Genomic DNA, 18,804 nt, shown 5'->3' with positions numbered 1-18,804 from the left:
TTAGACTTTGCAAAGTCCATAAGCACAATCAGGATGGATATAATTTTCTATATGTGCAAATTTTCTTGAAAGAGGATCTGTAGCTTTCACCACATTCTCAGAGGTTGGAAATCCTGAAAAGTTGGTAAGTCAAAACCACCAAATACCATTAATTCCTAGATTCTAAGTAGAAATACATTTTTGTCTATTAAATGTAGGTGATGGGTACATGGGACATGAGACATTTTGTCTTTTGCCTATTTCAAATAGTTCATAAGCAAATTCCTAAGAATGAATTTCCATAAGACAAAAGCAATCAATAAAATTTTCTTTAAATCGTAACACTGTAATAACATTTTAGAGAAAGGTGCTAATGAATATGTGGAGTTTAACTACCCAAACAGGTGGATATAAGAATAAAACATCTACACTACAGAGAGTCTACATTTCTATGTTAACCCACTGCAAAATACTTAAGAGAACCGAAACTTCCACCGCTGTGTCATGGGAAGAGCCATCATTAAAGACCCGGGTACCCTGCGTGTGGGTGCTGAGACTTTTGTGAGGCTTCATTTCACTTCGCAGCAAAATGTATGCCTTAGAAAAGGGCTGCCACAGAGAATCAACTCAAAGCTGCCTGAATTAAAAGTAGTTTGCCCCGTTTTTTAAAAAATTAAGCTATTTCCTTTTTGATAAATTGAGTACTTCCATTTACTTAATAATGAAGTAATTTTGTTCAGTTTCTCTGTACAAGTGAAGTCTTGACAGAGACAGAGACACAGAGAAAAGCACTAGCACTTGCATTTCTTTATTAAAGGAAGCAAAATCCAATCCCCAACACAATAAAATCACCATTACTATCCTGCACTTAATTTAATCAGCATAGCTAAAATTACTGATGACTAGCTTCATGCATTAAAGAAGTATTAAAAGGTGTCTTAAATGCCCAGGTCACTTAAATCACTGTAAATCCTAAATCCACAACTTTAGGATCTTCCAATTCAAAGCAACATCAAATTACAGCATCTTTCATTTGTGAGGTTTAAACAGCGAACAAACCAAAAACGAGTAAGGCATTTTTCCCCCTAAAAGATTATATTCTAGTAAGAAAAACATCCAAGATAAAAGTTCTTCCTTCTTTTAAAACTGAGGGGGAGAAAAAAAAAAAAAAAAAGCACGCAACCTAATGCAATGAAGTATTCATTACCCACCACCCAGGTTTAATGGGGGGTTAAGCTTTGGTCATATCTCCTTCCCTTTTAAGGAAAAAGACATGTGGTGGGAGCTGCCTGGGTGGCTCAGTTGGTTAACCATCCAACTCTTAATTTCAGCTCAGGTCATAATCTCAAGGCCATGGAATTGAGCCCCATATTGGGCTCTGCACTGAGTCTGCTTTTTGCTCTCCCTCTGCTCTTCCTCCTGTTCATGCTTGCAAGCTCTAGCTCTAAAATAAATAAATAACATCTTTTAAAAAAATAAAGAGAAAAATAGGATGTTTGGTATTTTAAAGATGTGAGATATATTTACCCTTTATTTCCTTCACCTCAACCCCTTCCCACCAAATCACCATCCTAAAGTTGAGCTTATCCTTCTGTGAATGTACTTACAGCAATGTGTAATATTGTTCTATGCAGTTTTTATATTCAATGAAAAACACAGCTCTACTTTAGTTCCTAAAAATTATTCTAGCCTTCTGTTAAACCCATTAGCAAGTATCGGTTATCAAAATTCCAGTACTTCCAAAAATTTTCTATTTGGGGAAAGTGTTTCAGTATCTGTGGATGATACAAATTCAGAATTAATCCACAGAAAATGGAGGGAAAAAACTGTTACAAAAGCCATGAAAATATGCTTATTTTACACTGATTGTATTTTAGGTGGTGATTATGATTTTTAATTTTTTCAAAATTATGGTTTGTTCACATCTAAGGTGTACTTTACTGACAAATGATATGACAGAGTAAAGCTACAGTCATCATTTTACATTTGACTTTATCCTTATCTTTTTGTTATTGACCTTTATAAGATCCTCAACAACTGTTTCACCTATTGACATTCAAATCATTCTCTGTTCAAAGTCAATTATGTCAATACTCATGCAGATTCTTTCTTAATTGTTAACTGCCTATCTCTGCTATAATTCTATCAGTGGCTTTGTCTGTAATTTACACTTAATACCCTTTTTATTAACTTTCTGAAAGTTTTTTTTTAATTTGTAATTAGTTTGCATTGTCTTTTCTTTGTATCCTTCCATATTGACCACTTTGGATTATGGGGAGAGACTGATCAACAAAGATTAAAACAGTTTAAGTGATTGCAATTAGATTCCCTTTATAGTAAATCAATTCATCAGTAAGTAATGTCACAAATATTTTTATTATGAAATACAAAGATGGACTTATGCTTTCTTTAGTTTGATTAGACTTCAGATACATTTCTTCCTGACCGCAGGGCCCCCAGTCTTCCTTTTCTTAGAGGATTACTCTAGAAAATTTTGACTGCAAAGTCTTTGGACCCTTTTTCATAAATATATATAAATATATATGTATATATGTGTGTATAAATATATATCCATATACATACACACACACACACACACACACACACATATATATAGATATATATATATATATTTTTTTTTTTTCCTTCAAAAATCTCTAGGAAGCTTTAGATCCAGGAAAAGTCTTTCTCAAGTACCTGGAAACCATCTTTTTGAAATGTAACCATCCAGGAAGATAACAACCCCATGTGCCAGTCTTTCTGGAAGCATAGGAGCCTAACTTCAGGGGGCAGTTAACTCCAAAGTCTGTATGGGCTAGAAGAAAATCTTTACATCCAGACAAGGCCAATCAGCAAACTCAGGTGGCCTGCAATCTCCCCAGAGCACCCCATGCTCTTTAAACCCTCTTTCCTCTACTTGAATAACTCCTTGCCAGTTTAACTTGTCTGATACAATTTTTCTTCAAACAGTATTTCCTCCAATTCATTCTCCTAGTTGTCAGAACTCCTATAATGAATATATTCTGCTAACCACAAATTCCTGTATTTCAGGATTAAGCAACTTGGAGAGCCCTACTGGTTTCTCTCACAGGTAAGTCAAGAAATCATGAAACAAATACAATGTTATCAACGTACTTAATATTTAACCTCAATAGTTATGCAGCATTTTTATCATTTAAATAGCAAATGTCTGATTTTTAAAAACAGGTGCCCTGCTTCACCTTCTTTTTATTCTGTAAAATCTAACATAATACCTATGGCATAAAATTATTCTAAAAAATGTGTGATGTTCTCTGGTTGTGGCCATTTGATTCTTAGATTCTACAGTTTTGAAAAATAGCTAAAATATAATCACAAGTTATATTAAGTTCAATATGTTTACTTGTGTTTCAGATGGCACAGCTATGCAAGAAGTGAAAATAACCTGTGTCCAGTTGTAGAGAACTGGCTGAGTAACTGATAATAAAAACATTCACTGGGATCACCTACAATATATATGTTAGTATATTTAATTATGGAAAGGGTTGATTACAAAGCTGGGGCAGGAAATACACAAGGTGAGACCAGGATATTTTATTACTAAAAAGGGAAGCGATCAAGGTATTTGGGTCCTAACAAAATAGCATAGATTCAACTTGAAGAGGACAAAAATGGAACAATTTGAATACACAATTAATTAATTATATATATTATAAATATAAAGGTATATATAATTAAATACTTACATATATAAATAGAATATAATTATAGGATCAAACATACTAATATTAAAAACTTTTAAGTTCCTAATGATAATTTTAAAAAGGAAAAAGAAGGAAATCCAAAATCCAACTAATTTTATGAAGGCAAAGTATACTTAGCTTCAACTCCTTATTCTGAAAATTATTTAAAAGGAAATAATTAAATATTTATCCTGACTTTCCTGTACAAATTATTTCAGTGTAACCCAACCAACTTAATTTATATATACATGTATATGTATATGGGGCACTGGGTGGCTCAGTTGGTTGAGCCTCTTGATTTTGGCCCACGGTATGGTCTCAGGGTTACAAGACCAAACCCCATGTCAAGCTCTGCAATGGGTGTAGAACCTGCTTAAGATTCTCTCTCTCCCTCTAGCTCTGTCTTTCTCCACACTCACGTGCTCGCTCCCTCTCTCACTCAAATAAGTAAATATTAAAAAAAAAATATATATATATACATATATGTATATATGTATACACACACACACCCCTACATAGGTAAATTCCAACTAAAACAAGTACAAGGATGAAGTTGGAAATCATTATGTTGTAAATGCTAGTGAAGTAAGTGCTTCAGACAGTGTTTACCAATATATTAAACCATTAGATGAAATGGTAGGATTATTTACAAAGGAGAGTTCAAGATGCCACCACCTGAACCCAACAATCAATCTTTTCTAAGGATATGATAAGCAGACACTGCATGTAGGAGAACTCCATGCAAAATGGAGATTAAAACCACTTTATGAAGTATTTTGCCAGAAAAAAAAATGTCTAATCTAAATATATTCAAGACCCTAGAACCAAACTATATTACAATAAAAACAAAATAGGAAAAGTTAACTGATGTAACAGAAAATCAAACAGACAAACCCAGAATGGAAATACCCTGCAAGACAACTATATTAATTTTCTGTGGCTGGTGTAATAAATTACAAAAAAAACTTACTGGCTTAAAGCAACAACAAATTTTTTGCATTACGGTCCTCTAAGTTAGAAATCTGATGTAAGTGTCACTGAACTAAAGTCAAAATACTGGCAGTGGTACATTCATTCTGGAGGCTCTAATAGAGAATCCTTTTCTTGTCTTTTTCAGCTAACAGAAATCACCCAAATTCCTTGTTTTGTGGCCTCCTTACAGCACTTCCAAGTGATAGCAATAGAACATTTCTCTGAATCTCCTCTCCTGCTTGTCTTCCACTTCAAAGTACCTTTGTGATTAACTGTGAACACCTGGATAACAAAGGTAAACTCTTCCCACCTCAATGTCCTTAACTTAACCACAACTGCAAAGTCCCTTTCTCCCTGTAAAGTAACATATGCACGGGTTCTGGAATTAGGATGTGGACATCTTTGAGGGCTACTATTCTGCTGAACTCAACAACTGACTCAGTTTCTTTAATGAATCAATAGCATTAAAAAAGCTGAGAGGACAGATCATTGCTCTAAGTTTAGGTATATTTAACAGATATAACAACAAAATATTATGTATGGTCCTTTTAAATACTAATCCAAACTTGAACAGATAATTTTATGAGGTGCAATGCTTACACTGTGATCAAATGAGAAAATGTCCCTCTATTTCAGCGATAATCATTCCATAGTTAATACATTATATGCGTTTCCATGCACTACACGCACATACATGCAGACACATTTGTTAAAAAACAAGCATGAATTTAAGTATGGTTATTACCTAGTGTAGTAATTATAGATAACTTCCTATGTTTATTTATCTATGTTTTATGCCTCGTCTACAATAAGAATGTGTAATTAGAATGATTAGAATTAATGATGAAAATGAGAAACCCTATCAACAACATAAGTTTATATATTCCAAGGTACAGAAAAGGAGAAGCTAACATGTACTGAGTATGTAGTTTGTGCCAGACATTATATCAGAAGCTTTGTGTGTATTTTTTATAATCATTATGGCAGTCACATGAGGTTTATCCCATTATTCCCATTAGGTAAATTTCTCAGCATCATACTTGGAGCAAATAATCAGTTGGGATTTAAATCCCTCTCTGGTTTTGAATCCAGTTATTTTTTGAAACGTTGTGCTGCCAGGACTCCTTTTGCCCTGCACATCGATCAACCAGGCTTATCAGAGACTGAACGGAAAGGGCTCCATTCATGGGCTCCAGCTATTTGTTGATCTAGAAGGCTGTGTCAGTTCATTGTGAACCCAGCCTTGCACCATGGTTCTCAGGAAGCGTCAACAAATTTGCCATCCACTTAAGTGTCCTTTAAATGACATTGACAAACATGCTTCTAGTCTTCTAGAGCAGCTGCCCCCAGGGATTACTCAGGACTCCCCCAGCCTGCTGGAACTCTGGGCTGTCCCACACAGCTGTACAAAGAGAGATGAACTGAAAAACCCCCTCCTCCCCACAAAGCAGTGGCACCTGGTCCCCCGAAGTCCACTCACTGCTCCATTACTCTCCTGTTGGATGCAGAGCATCTGGGTGAGATCTCAACACTGTCATGATGCTCCACAGAAAAACTGGTGTGCATTTTACATAATCGTAACAGGAAAAGGGAATACTGCCCCACAGAGGAAGTGTTAATGACAGAGAGAAAGCAGATTGCTTCTACTTATTTTGTGTTTGTTTTTATTTTCAATTTTTTTCATTTTTATTTAAATTCCAGTTAACATACAGTATAGTATTAGTTTCGGGTGAAGAATTTAGTGATTTATCACTTCTATGCAACACCCAGTGATCATCACAAGAGCATTCCTTAATGCCCATGTAACCCGTTCCCCCACCCATCTTCCCCCACCAACCCTCAGGACAGAGCTTGCCTCTTTTGCGAATCCCCAGACCTTTCCACCATCATTAGTAGCTCACAGAGCTCCTATAACACATTTAGTCTCAACCCAGCTATCACCTTCTCTGAGAAGGCTTTCTTAAGTATCTCTCATGGAGAAAAACTCTTGGCTCTATCTGCTTCTATAGCCCTACAATCCTACTTTTGTCTTCTCAGGTATGTATTCTTGCCCATCCTTGCTAGACTGTGAAGACCTAGAGGTCAAAGGCACTCTTTTATACATAATTTTTAATAAAGGGACGAGAACATACCTGGTGCTTTCTCAATATATTTTTGAATTTACTTGAAAAAAAAAAAATCATGGCAATCTTATGTCTACTTACTGCTCTCCTGATCATTCTTCTCACCTCAGGTTCTGTGTTACTAGTGCTTGGGTTTCTACACAAAGAATTACATTTGAATGACAAGATATACTAAAGTAATTTGTGTGGAATCTAAGAGGAAGGCAGGAATTGGTCAATATTTCTTTTATAAAATACAATGAGATGATTTTATTAACTTCTGACATAAGAGAAAGTATTATATTAACATAAGTGAACCCCCCCCCAACTCTTATGAAAGATGCTGCCCAAACATAGTCTCACAACTATGGAAATACTGGAATTACACGCAGCTAATTCAAGCCAAATAATTCACAGCCCTGAAGTGATGCATTACAGTATCTATACTTTTTGTTGTTGCTAGCACAGGAAACACTGCTTCACTAAAAATGTATACAATGGTGATATGGGAAACAAATATCAACATAATCAGTAATTTTTAAAATTGCTGGACTCCAGTTGAAGAACCTTTTTCATCTGTGGGTATCCATAAATCAGAACCTGATGCTTTACAAAAAGGAAAACACTCAAGGCGGGGTGTGGGTGAAATACACACACACACACACACACACACACACACACACACACGCACACACACAGGGGAAGCTCAAAGTTTTAAAGGGCTACAAGATAACATTTTCACCACTCTGCTTCTAGTCATTCTATATTCAAACCAGAGCAAACCATGAGTTACCAGTATTCTGCCAAATACAGGCTTAACTTAGAAAAACAATGGTTTGAAATTTAATAAAATTAACAGGATCTCTAAATTTCCAAGAGCCAAGCCAAGAGGTTTCCTGAGATTAAATGGCCTCTCCTTTTTATGCATTGATGGCCTTTTTCCACTCTAAGCAAAATCATGTTATCTAACTTAGGGACTCTTGGGAAACAGGTGCTATATACACCCAAACTGATAATAATGGGTTTTGATCTCCTGATGAAACAAGTCGAGTGGAAGTGTACTCCAGAAGCAAAGTAGTCCCCACTGTAAGGATCACCTATACTGAGGGTGTAGAGATGGGTAAGACCCAGACACATGGAAGCATCTCTTTTCACAATAAACTCCTGATTTTCTTCTGCTCTAGCAATTTCCCCCATGTAATTCTTTCTACCAATTCTACTTCTGTGATTTCTAGGTTCTTAACAGCTCATCCATTCCACGAAAAGCATCACAAACGTCACCTTCGTTGGCTATGCCCCTCCAACCCACAGCTGGAGTACAACTGTTTTACAACTTCCATGATGTAAACTCAACAAATATGATCAAAGTACTCAGTCAAAATTAAAACACCTCTGGGAGGAGGAAGGGGCACCATGAAAGAGACTATCTTTCAGGAAGTCTCCCACTGGGAAAGACCATCACTCTTCAGCTGAACATCAGGGCAGGGATTTCTAGAGCTCATGTCCAACACAAGAGCCACTGACCACGTGTGATCACAAGAGCCACAGATCACAGTGATCACAATGATCACTGATTATATGAAATGAGGCTGATTCTATAGCTTGAAATGATAGTGTACCACATTAATCTAATGAAATAAAATAAATTATTTTTACCACTTCCATCCCTGCCTGGAGAGCTCAGAAGTTCTCACTCTGTCCTATCAACAAGTAAAAATCTGAAAAACTAAAAAATTGGCAATTCTTCTTAGCTTCACAAAGTAAATCACTGCCCTCAAAAGACAAAAAGGTGAAAACACAGAATTCCAATTCACTTAAGCAGAAACCCCTGGGGGGGTGGGGGGCAACATTATCAGCTAGGGAAATCTAAACTGTAATTGATGGACTATTGGAGGATCAGTGTACACTAGTCTAGAGGTTAAAAACCCTAATAAGACCCAATCATAGGGAGACCCCACACTTCGGGTTTTGCCTTCAGGAGTTCAACCACTGATAATCTGGGGGGGGGGGATTTTTTTTTTTCCCTCATGCTATTATCAAGAAGAAAGGAAAAAGGAGCCATTTTTTAAATATTCCAGGTCCTTCTATTCTTATAAGGCCTGCCCTCAGGAAAAATTATTTTAACAAAACCTACCCTACTAGGGTTTTAAAAGAGCTTAAACTATCTGGAAGGAGGGAAATGCCCAACTCCAGGAACCACTAGCCTTCCACACGAAAGGAAATATCCAATTCCAAGCTTCTTCTAGCTATCCTGGGCCACTGAGAATCACTGGTGAAGTGCACACAGTTCAGGGACACGGGCTCATCAAACAATCTGAGACCTAATCATAAAACCACAGAATGCTTCCCCTCACCTTACCACTAAGTACACTGCTAAGAATCTAATTATCTTTCACCCTGTACATCACATCCATCTTGCATCAGAAAATTACAAAGCATACTAAAAGGTAAAAACCAAACAAACAAAACAAAAAAAACCAGTCTAAAGAGATTAAGCAAGCATGAGAACTACAGTCAGATATGGAAGGAATGTTGAAATTATCAAACTAAGATTTAAAAATATGTATTATGTTTAACATGCTTTCAGTTTGGGAAGTTTCTATTGTTATATCCAAAAGCTCAGAATCTCTCCTCAGCCATGTCCAGTCTACTAATGAGCCCATTTTAAAGTATTCTTCAAGGCTCTACTATGCTTACAAACTCCAACGTTCCTTTTTGATTCTTTCTTAGAATGTTCAACTCATGAAGTGTGTAAACCTGGTGATTCACAGACCTGTACCCCTGGGGATAAAAACATATGTTTATAAAAAATAAAAAATTAAAAAAAAAAAAAAAAAGAATGTTCAACTCTGCTTACATCATTTTTCTTGCACATTATCCACGTTTTTCATCAAACCATTTCCACATTTTTTTAAATCCCTGTTTGAAAATTCCAACATTCCTGATTCCTGTCATATCTGACTCGGGTACTTATGCTTGTTTGGTCTCCTTCAACTGTGTTTTACTGCCTATGTAAATCAATAATATGATACACCACATAAACAGAATGAAAGATTAAATTACATAGGCAGCTACAAAGATGCAAAAAAGCTCTTTACAAAATATAGCATCCTTCCAAAATAAAAAAAGTTTTAACAAACTGGGTATAAAAGGAACAAATCACAACACAAGAAAGGCCAAATATGACAAGCTCCATCAAATATCATATGAATAATGCAAAGTTTTTAGTGAGATGTAAGTGACATATTATATTAGTTTCAAATGTACAACATAACTCAATATATGTATATGTCTCAAATAATCACCACATTAGGCCTACTTAACAACCATTACTGCACAGTTACAATTTTCTTTTCGGGTGCTGAGAAATGTATTATATGGATTGAGATTTCTGTGATTTGTCTTATATAACCAACCAACTCAACCTGCATGTACACAGGCAGGCTAAACAATGTTTTTGAGACTTGTGCTGCATAAGGGACCTCGGCAGACTGATTAGTTGACATTAGCAAGCCTCCAGGTCAAAATTGGTCCTTCTGGTCTCGATATCAAGAGCTATAAATTTTGCCTTGCATCTCCTCCAACTCCAGGATGGGCTGGCCCTTGCAATGGAATCCAAAAGTGGAAGCAAGCACACCTAGCCCAGGGTCCTTCAATAAAAGTTAAGACATGAATAAATTAAGGCACAGGGATGCCGTTCTCTTCCAACTGTAGGCTGGATGTTTTAAGTACCTGATTTGATGTAACTCTGTCTTTCCTCCTTTCCAGCTTACTAATGCCCTCAACCATTGCAGATTTCCCTTTTCTTCTTTCTGTTTCTATTATAGTTTTATTTACGAAACTGGTTTTTCCCCTTCAAAGCTCAAGAGTATGGCTACCATAAATCATTTGTTTAGAACAAGAACTTTTAAAATCTACTCTTTTAGGAACTTTGAAAATGCAATAGAATGTTATTAACTATCGTCACCATGCTGTGCATTACATCCCCAGATGATATCACCATACCCTGTACGAATATGAATAAAATCCTGTAAAATCCTCAGAATGCACCAAAAAGCTGTTAAAATTAATATAGCAATTTAGTGGTTTCAAGATGCAAAATCAACAAAGAAAACCCACTTGAATTTCCACACACTAACAATGGACTATCTCCAAACAAAATACAGAAAACAATCCCATTTACAATAACATCAACAACAATAAAATACTTAAGAATGCGTTTCACCAAGGAAAAGAACCATATTCCAAAAACAGACATTAATGGAAGAAATGGAAGAAGACACAAATAAATGGAAAAAAAAAATCTATGTTTATAGATCAGAGGAGTTGATATTGTTTCTATGTCTATGCTCTCTGAATCCATCTCTCAATTAAACGCAACCCCTATCAAAATTCCAATGGCATTTTTGCAGACACAGAAAAAACATCCTAAAATTCATAGAGAACCTCAAAAGACTTCCAAGCAGCCAAAGCAATCTTGAGAAATGAATACAAAGGTGAAGGCATCACACTCTTTTTTTTTTTTTTTTGTAAGGGTGGGAAAGGGCAGAGGGAGAAGGAGAGAAACAATCTTAACCTTAACCAGACTCCACACCGAGCGTGTAGTTTGATCTCAGGACTCTGAGATCATGACCTGAGCCAAAATCTAGAGTTGGACACGTAACTTAATGAGTAACCCAGGTACCCCAGGAGGCACCACATTTAGATTTCAAACCGTATCAAAACCATACTAGTAATAAAACTAGTATAACAGTAGCATTAAAAACAGACACACAGACCAAAAGAATAGAACGAGAACCTAGAAATAAATTTCCCTTATAGAGTCAGCATATTTGACAACAGTGGTTTTGGGAAAACTGTATATTCACATGCAAAATATTAAAATTGGATCCCTATCTTATACCACTAAAAACAACAACAAATCCTCAAAACAAATTAAAATCTTGAGACTTAAAACTGCACAACTCTTAGAAGAAAACAGGGGAAAAGCTCCCTGAACTAGTATTAACAATGATTTTTTTGGATATAACACCAAAAACAGAAGCAACGAAAACATAAATAAGTAAGCACAACTAAAAAGCTCAAGAGAAATAATCAACAAAATGAAAAGACAACTTATAGAATGAAAGGAAGTATTTGCAAAGCATATTATCTGACAGGAGATTCATATTTAAAATATATAGAACTTACAGGGACACTTGGGTGGCTCAGTTGGTTAAGCATCTGCCTTCAGCTCGGGTCATGATCCCAGAGGCCTAAGATGGAGTCTGCATCGGGCTCCCTGCTCAGCCGGGAGCCTGCTTCTCCCTCTCGCTCTATCTGCTGCTTCCTCTGTGGTGCAGTCTCTCTCTCTCTCTGACAAATTAAAAAAAAAAAAAAGAGAGAGAGAGAGAACTTATAAAAGTCAATGGTGAGAAAAACAAACAAATGAAAAAACCCAAAACAATATCAATAAAAATGACAAGAGGACTTAAATAGACATTTTTGCAAAGACCACCAAATGTCAGCAAGTACTTGAGAAGATGCTCCACATCACTAATCCTGTAAATGCAAACCCAACAATGAGAATGGCTATTAGAAAAGATACAACAGAAAACAAATGCTGGCAAGAATGTGACAGAAAGGGAACCCCTGTACACTGTTGGTGGGAACATAAACTGGTACAGTCACATGAAAAACAGTATGGAAGTTTCTCAAAAAATTAAAAATAGAATTACCATATGATCCAGCAATCTCACTTCTGGGTATATATCCAAAGGAAGGAAAAGCACTCTCTTAAAAGAAATACTACACTCCCAGGCAATCTCATGCTCCCTCAAGCATGACTCACATAGCCAAGTCATGTAAACAACCTAAATGTCCACCAGTGGGTGAATGAGTAAAGAAAGTGCTATGCATATATCTACATAATCAAGTCATGAAAAAGAAGGAAATCTTGCCATTTGTGACAACACGAATGGACCTTTAGGACACCATGTTGGGTGAAATAAGACAAAAATAAATACTGTATGATCTCACTTACATGTGGAATCTAAAAATACCAAACTCACAGAAACAGAGTAAACTCATGGTTACCAGAGCCTGGGAAACAGAGGAAATGTGAAAATTTTCATCAAGTGATACAAACTTCCACTAATAAAATGAATAAGTTCTAAGGATCCAAAGTATGGCATATTGACAGTTTAGAAAACATTTTTCCAATTTCTTACAAAACTAAATATCCTTTTTACCATGATATTGTGTGTGTGATTGAATTCAAAACAAAAAGACATGTATTATTTATATTTTAGCAATGCACATAAGATTGAGTTATTCCACAACAAAACAATAATTTTTGCATCATTCATTGGAGGGAAGAAATTTTGCCACTGTTCCAGAAGTCCTTTTTCAAAACTGCTAACCTGAATGAATGTTCTGTAACAATGCCACTTTCAAATACGTTACTTTTGAAAGCAGAACCGTTATAGGTGTCAATATTTATCTGTTTGATATGTATTAGCAGGTTGATTAATATTCTTATTAAAATATTTACTCATTTCATATTTTGAAATATTAGTTGAATTTAACTATTTCTGATAATAGTGAAATACCATGTAGCAAGCACACTTCCCAACAAAAACAACTAGAAAACAGCTACCAAGGGAACTAGAAAATAAGAAGTCAGAATTCTGCAAAGAATTAAAGCTGACTGAAGTGAGCCTGGGAGAGAAGTGACCTATACTTTTCCCAGAATGCTTGTGCACAATACAGCAGACAGGCTAAGAAACTGAGCAGGAAGCATCGGCTAGAACGTTTAGAATATGAGATAAACTTTCAGCATCTTACAGGATTGGAAAGCCAAACGTTAAAAGTTCAGGACTACTGATCAGCCAGGATCTCTAGGGCAATAATTCCAGGGAGAAAGAAAGTGCATTAAAGTAAATATAATATATTTTGCTGCTTAGGCATTTACTGATTTGTAAGCAGCCTTGTGGCCAAGGTTCAGAAAGTAAGCAGAATGTTGGCTAAGAATAGAACTTAATGGAAGATTCATAGGGCAAGGTTAACAAAAGTTAACAATCAGAGCCTGCCAGGGTAAAGGGACTTTTGCATACAACCAAGACTTCCACAAAGGGCTCTGGTAGCTACAACTTAGGAATAAGAAGAGACCAGAACATGGATCATCTACCCAAACAAAACACTTGAACCGAACTTTGCATAAATCAAATCCCAAAATGAATCAAAGTAAATTGCCTCTACTTTAGCTACATGTCAGAAAGCAATTTCTTTCTGGTAATAGATAACATTGTCTCGTGTTTCTAATGTTCTCTAGAAGTGTCATAAAGAATGTCTTGAATTCAACCAAAGATCACCAGCTATATCAAGTTAAAAAAGCAAATGACTGAAAACCAAGGGGAAAAAAAAAGAAAAAGATTCAAAGGTGACCCAGGTTTCTTACACAAAGATGTAAAAGTAACTGTGATTGATAAATTCTTAAAAGATGAAGAGTAAAATTTAACCCAAGAACTGAGTCTATTTTAAAATATTACATGGATATTAAAAAAACTAATGTATATTATATCTAAAATTAACATGTGCTTAATAGGAGATTAAGGCAGAGTAGAAAAGAGGAAGTGACAGGGAAGAGAGGTAAATAAAAAATATTCAGATTAGGGGCACCTGAGTGGCTCAGTGGGTTAAGCCTCTGCCTTCAGCTTGGGTCATGATCTTAGGGTCCTGGGATGGAGTCCTGCATCAGGCTTTCTGCTCAGCGGGGAGCCTAGTTCCCTCTCCCCCTCTGCCTGCCTCTCTGCCTACTTGTGATGTCTCTCTCTCTCTCTCCGTCAAATAAATTTAAAAAATATATATTTTTTAAATATTCAGATTGATTCATGGACAGCATTAAAGAAGGGAAAATATGTAATATAGCTAAGAAACACAGGATAATAAAAACATTTAACTGAAGACCTGGGGATAGGGGGAGAAATACTGATTAGATATTATTTAAAATAATTTTAAAATGTAAGCTAAAGATGCAAATGCTTTAGAAACAAAGCAGGATAAATGTAAACAAAAGGACACCAAGGCACAACACAGTAAAACCTTTGAAAATCAAATACCAAGAGAGAATCTTAAAAACAAGCAGAAAAAACTTAATCCTGCTGTCAAAGAAGGGACAACATGAATGATAGTTCTTTTCAACAGAAACAATGGAAGCCAGAAGTCAATTAAATGACTTTTTTAAAAAAGATTTTATTTATTTATTTGACAGAGACCACAAATATGCAGAGAGGCAGAGAGAGAGAGGGGGAAGCAGGCTCCCTGCTGAGCAGAGAGCCTGATGCGGGGCTCGAACCAAGGACCCTGAGATCATGACCTGAGCCGAAGGCAGATGCTTAACCCACTGAGCCACCCAGGCACCCCTAAATGACATTTTTTAAAATGCTGAAAGAGAATCAACTGAGAATTCAATAGTATTCATCCAAATCAGATGGTGAAACAAAGATGTTTTTAAGTAAAAAAAAAAAAATTTAGGATATGTCAATAACAGATTAATACTAGAAATAATTAAAGACAATTTTTAGGCAGCAAGAAATCAATTTCAGATAAAATTTAAAATTTGCAGTAAGTAATCAACAGGAACACAAAACACATCCTTATCTAAAACCATGATGATGGTGATGGTGATACTGCTGTGGGCAGTTTAAAATGAAGAATTATTATAATTCACGTCAATAACTGCATGCAACAACAGCAAAAGATAGTGTGTTAAAAGAAGACAGAAGGGTATATTGGACAAGAAGTGGTAAAAGTACTAAGTTATATCTATTAAACCAAGAATTCATGTTATATTCTTCTGGGTAATCACTACAGATGAGTAAAACAGCTTTTATTTTTTATTTTACTTTTTTTTAAAGATTTTATTTATTTATTTGACAGAGAGAAAGATCACAAGTAGGCAGAGAGGCAGGCAGAGAAAGCGGGGGAAGCAGAGAGCCCGATGCAAGGCTCGATCTCAGGACCCTGAGATCATGACCTGAGCCAAAGGCAGCGGCTTAACCCACTGAGCCACCCAGGCACCCCAAAACAGCTTTTATTTAGAAAAGTTAATTAAGGGAACAATACAGTAATTAACACCAAGAACTCAAACCCTATACTAAGAGGTAAGGAAAAGAACACAGAGCATTAAGGAATACAGGGGAAACCTGTAAAAGGACAGATTTAAATCCAAATATAAGAGAATTTTATTCATTAAAGGCCTAAAGATTTCCAATAACTTGGCAGTCCCTGGTAGGCTAAACATAAGAATAGGATGTGAACCAGTTATTATACCCATACAGCTCACAGAACTGTGTGTGTACTCACGTCAAAAGACATGTACAAGAAGCTTTAATAGCATTATTTCTAATAGCTGAGAACTGGACACAATCCAAATATCTATCAACAGTAAGAGATAAATTGTGTAATACAAGATATTCAACGAATTACTATGCAGCTGAAGAAAAAAACAAAACCACTGTCAGAAGACTTACACAGCTGAATCTAATACAAATTGAAGGTAAAAAAAGGCATGAAAGAATATGTAATGCACGATTATATTTAGTTCAAAAAGAGTCTAAACTCATATATGATATTTAAAATCAGGATAGTGGTTAACCTGAGGAGGATGGAGAGGTATTACCTGGAAAAGGTGCCAGGGATGATTTGCTGGTCATGTTCTGGTTTTCAATCTGGGTAGTGGTCATGTGAGATCACTTTAGGAAAATCCGCTGAGCCACATATATAATATATATATATATGTAATATATATATGATTTGTGTTGTTTTCTGAATGATGTTATACTTAAACAAAATAATTTATTTTTAATGTAAATAGGTAATAAGTGGTTCTTGATATAAATTTTAATATGTAGGATTTAGAAGTTAAATAAAATGAATTTAACTTCTAGCCCAATATGTGAACTTCCTTATCTTTAAAATATTATGTTCTTGCTTGTCATCAAATTAACAAAAATATCAGTCTAGTTTTCTAACAGGGATGTTTTACAGCAAAAGGGATGGGGAAATAACTTTCTTTTCATCTACACCTTTTATAAATACTCGCTTTTCTCTTCCATGTAAAACTTCAGGAGATTCAATGAATACAAAAATGTGAATAATATCACTCCAGTGTACGTGAAAAGGGCATGAGAAATATGCTTCCATATTTTCTGTTCCAATCTACTTTAATATTTTATCAAGCATCTCCTCCAAGTTTGATATATCATGTCAGTCTAGGAAATTATATCCAAACTGCTCAGCAAGTTTCATTTCTTGACTTACAAAATCATACTGGAGAGGTCTAAAAATTATAAAATTCAAAATTTATTTTCTACATTTTATTTTTTTAAATTTTCTACATTTTAAATATACTTTACTGGGACAAATCTATCATATCTTCCTGCTAATAATATTTGAGAAGAAATAAAACAAAAAACATGGCGAAGAGCCCACATGTCAGAAGAATAATCCAGAGCGTTCTTCATGAACTGCTTAGCTAGATTTCATCTCCAACTTCAGGGGCTGATACACATCTAAGTTCAACACTAACACTTGGATGACTCTTTGAGGTCGGCCTTTAGGGCCTCCTAAGATGGGTTAGAAGAAGCCAGACTGCACTTCCAAAGCCCCATCTTTCACAGCAGATGTTAAGTTCAAGACACCCTAGGGAAACATCAAGGCACTTGTTCCAGAGTTGGTACAGAAAAAAGGTACACATTCCATCTTCCAACATCACCCGCAAGGCTCAAGGTCAGTTTTTAACACTTGCTGAGTATTAAACTGCAGACACGTCTACTCTCAAATCCCTAAAATTATATGATGCATCTCTTTATAGAGTGAAAGAAAGCACTGAGGATTTATAGAAGTGGTAGAAGAAATGTGCTGACCTGAAACCTGAAATCCATTTCAAATCGACTCAAAACTATTGTCATATGATTCCTGAGATCTGGAAATAAGTATGTATGAGACCTTGAGGATTCGTTTAGAAAAGAGGTTCTGTCACACTCAGACAAGCACATGTTCTCACATCCTACACTCCTAACTCTGCAACAGTTTCTACATTTTGTACTGAAAGTTAAGATCTATTTGCCAGTAAATCAACTGCACAACACTGGTTGTGGGCCCATTCTGTCTGGTGTCCTTGTTGTGTAGGCACAGAGCTCACACATTTGTGGGAAGTCAGAAAAGAGGAAAAGCATCAATGCACTGCGATACCAGTATAACCAATACAGAACCAAACACCAGACAATATACACTAAGGAAATCTTGGTTAAGGTGAATTCTAGGCAGGATAAAAACCATACCCAGAGACCAAGAAATAAAAAGAAAAGAACCTATTGTATTTGGCAACAGTGATAAAAGAGCCTGTTGGGAATGGAAGTTACATGTTTGAGAAATAAGTTGTAAAGTTTATTAGAAGCATTAAGAAGCAAGGAATGGCCAACTCTGAATGCCAGAATAAGCATTATGAACTCATTTGGACAAATCTGGCAAAGTGTTAAATTGAGTAAAGAGAAATGAATGGAGCCTGAAACAAATGATCCAGCCAGAAACTTTGTGACTCCAACATGTGGCCCAAAATACCATCAATCAATACGAATAAAACAGACCCACTAAACCTTTAAGACAGAGTGCAGCCTATGAATAGAAAGGCAGATACAACAGCCAAATTCACTAATCATGTATAATTCACTTCCATTTGGGTTGGAAAAATATAAATCATATTATTATAAAGGTAGTTTTAAAATCTAATAACTAATTCAAAGTGCTGGACCAAAAAGATTATGAATTGTTTATGTAATTCTGCCTTTTTATGAACATTTTGAATGACACAGATCAATAGCAACTGCCAAGGAGAGTAAAAAAACACAGAGAATCTTAAAGTCTTAAGTCCTACCGTTGAAATGAGCTATTTATAAAGGCCCGCTCTGTAATTTTTATTAAGCCCTGATAAGAAAAACCATAAGCAATAATAAATAATGTTTATGCAGCACTTACCAAGTGCCAAT

General features: G+C 35.7%; 1 protein-coding gene across 4 annotated transcripts in view; it reads right to left on the bottom strand.

The window, feature by feature from the left end:
* Positions 1-18,804, bottom strand: part of LOC131832573 (protein FAM170A-like) — a 247,044-nt gene that overhangs the window by 206,929 nt on the left and 21,311 nt on the right. Inside the window, exon 2 of one of the 4 annotated variants that reach the window (XR_009354105.1) lies at positions 11,966-12,130. The exons of 2 other annotated variants lie outside the window; for them this stretch is intronic. The gene's annotated coding sequence lies outside the window, so the exon portion shown is untranslated. The remainder of the gene's footprint in view (positions 1-11,965; positions 12,131-18,804) is intronic. One more of the 4 variants, XM_059175773.1, reaches the window with a different exon arrangement.

The sequence above is a fragment of the Mustela lutreola genome, chromosome 5, assembly GCF_030435805.1.
Source record: "Mustela lutreola isolate mMusLut2 chromosome 5, mMusLut2.pri, whole genome shotgun sequence".
In the NCBI taxonomy this organism is placed as follows: domain Eukaryota; kingdom Metazoa; phylum Chordata; class Mammalia; order Carnivora; family Mustelidae; genus Mustela; species Mustela lutreola.
The sequence above is the reverse complement of the archived record's forward strand: the minus strand, read 5'-3'. Positions and strand labels throughout refer to the sequence as shown.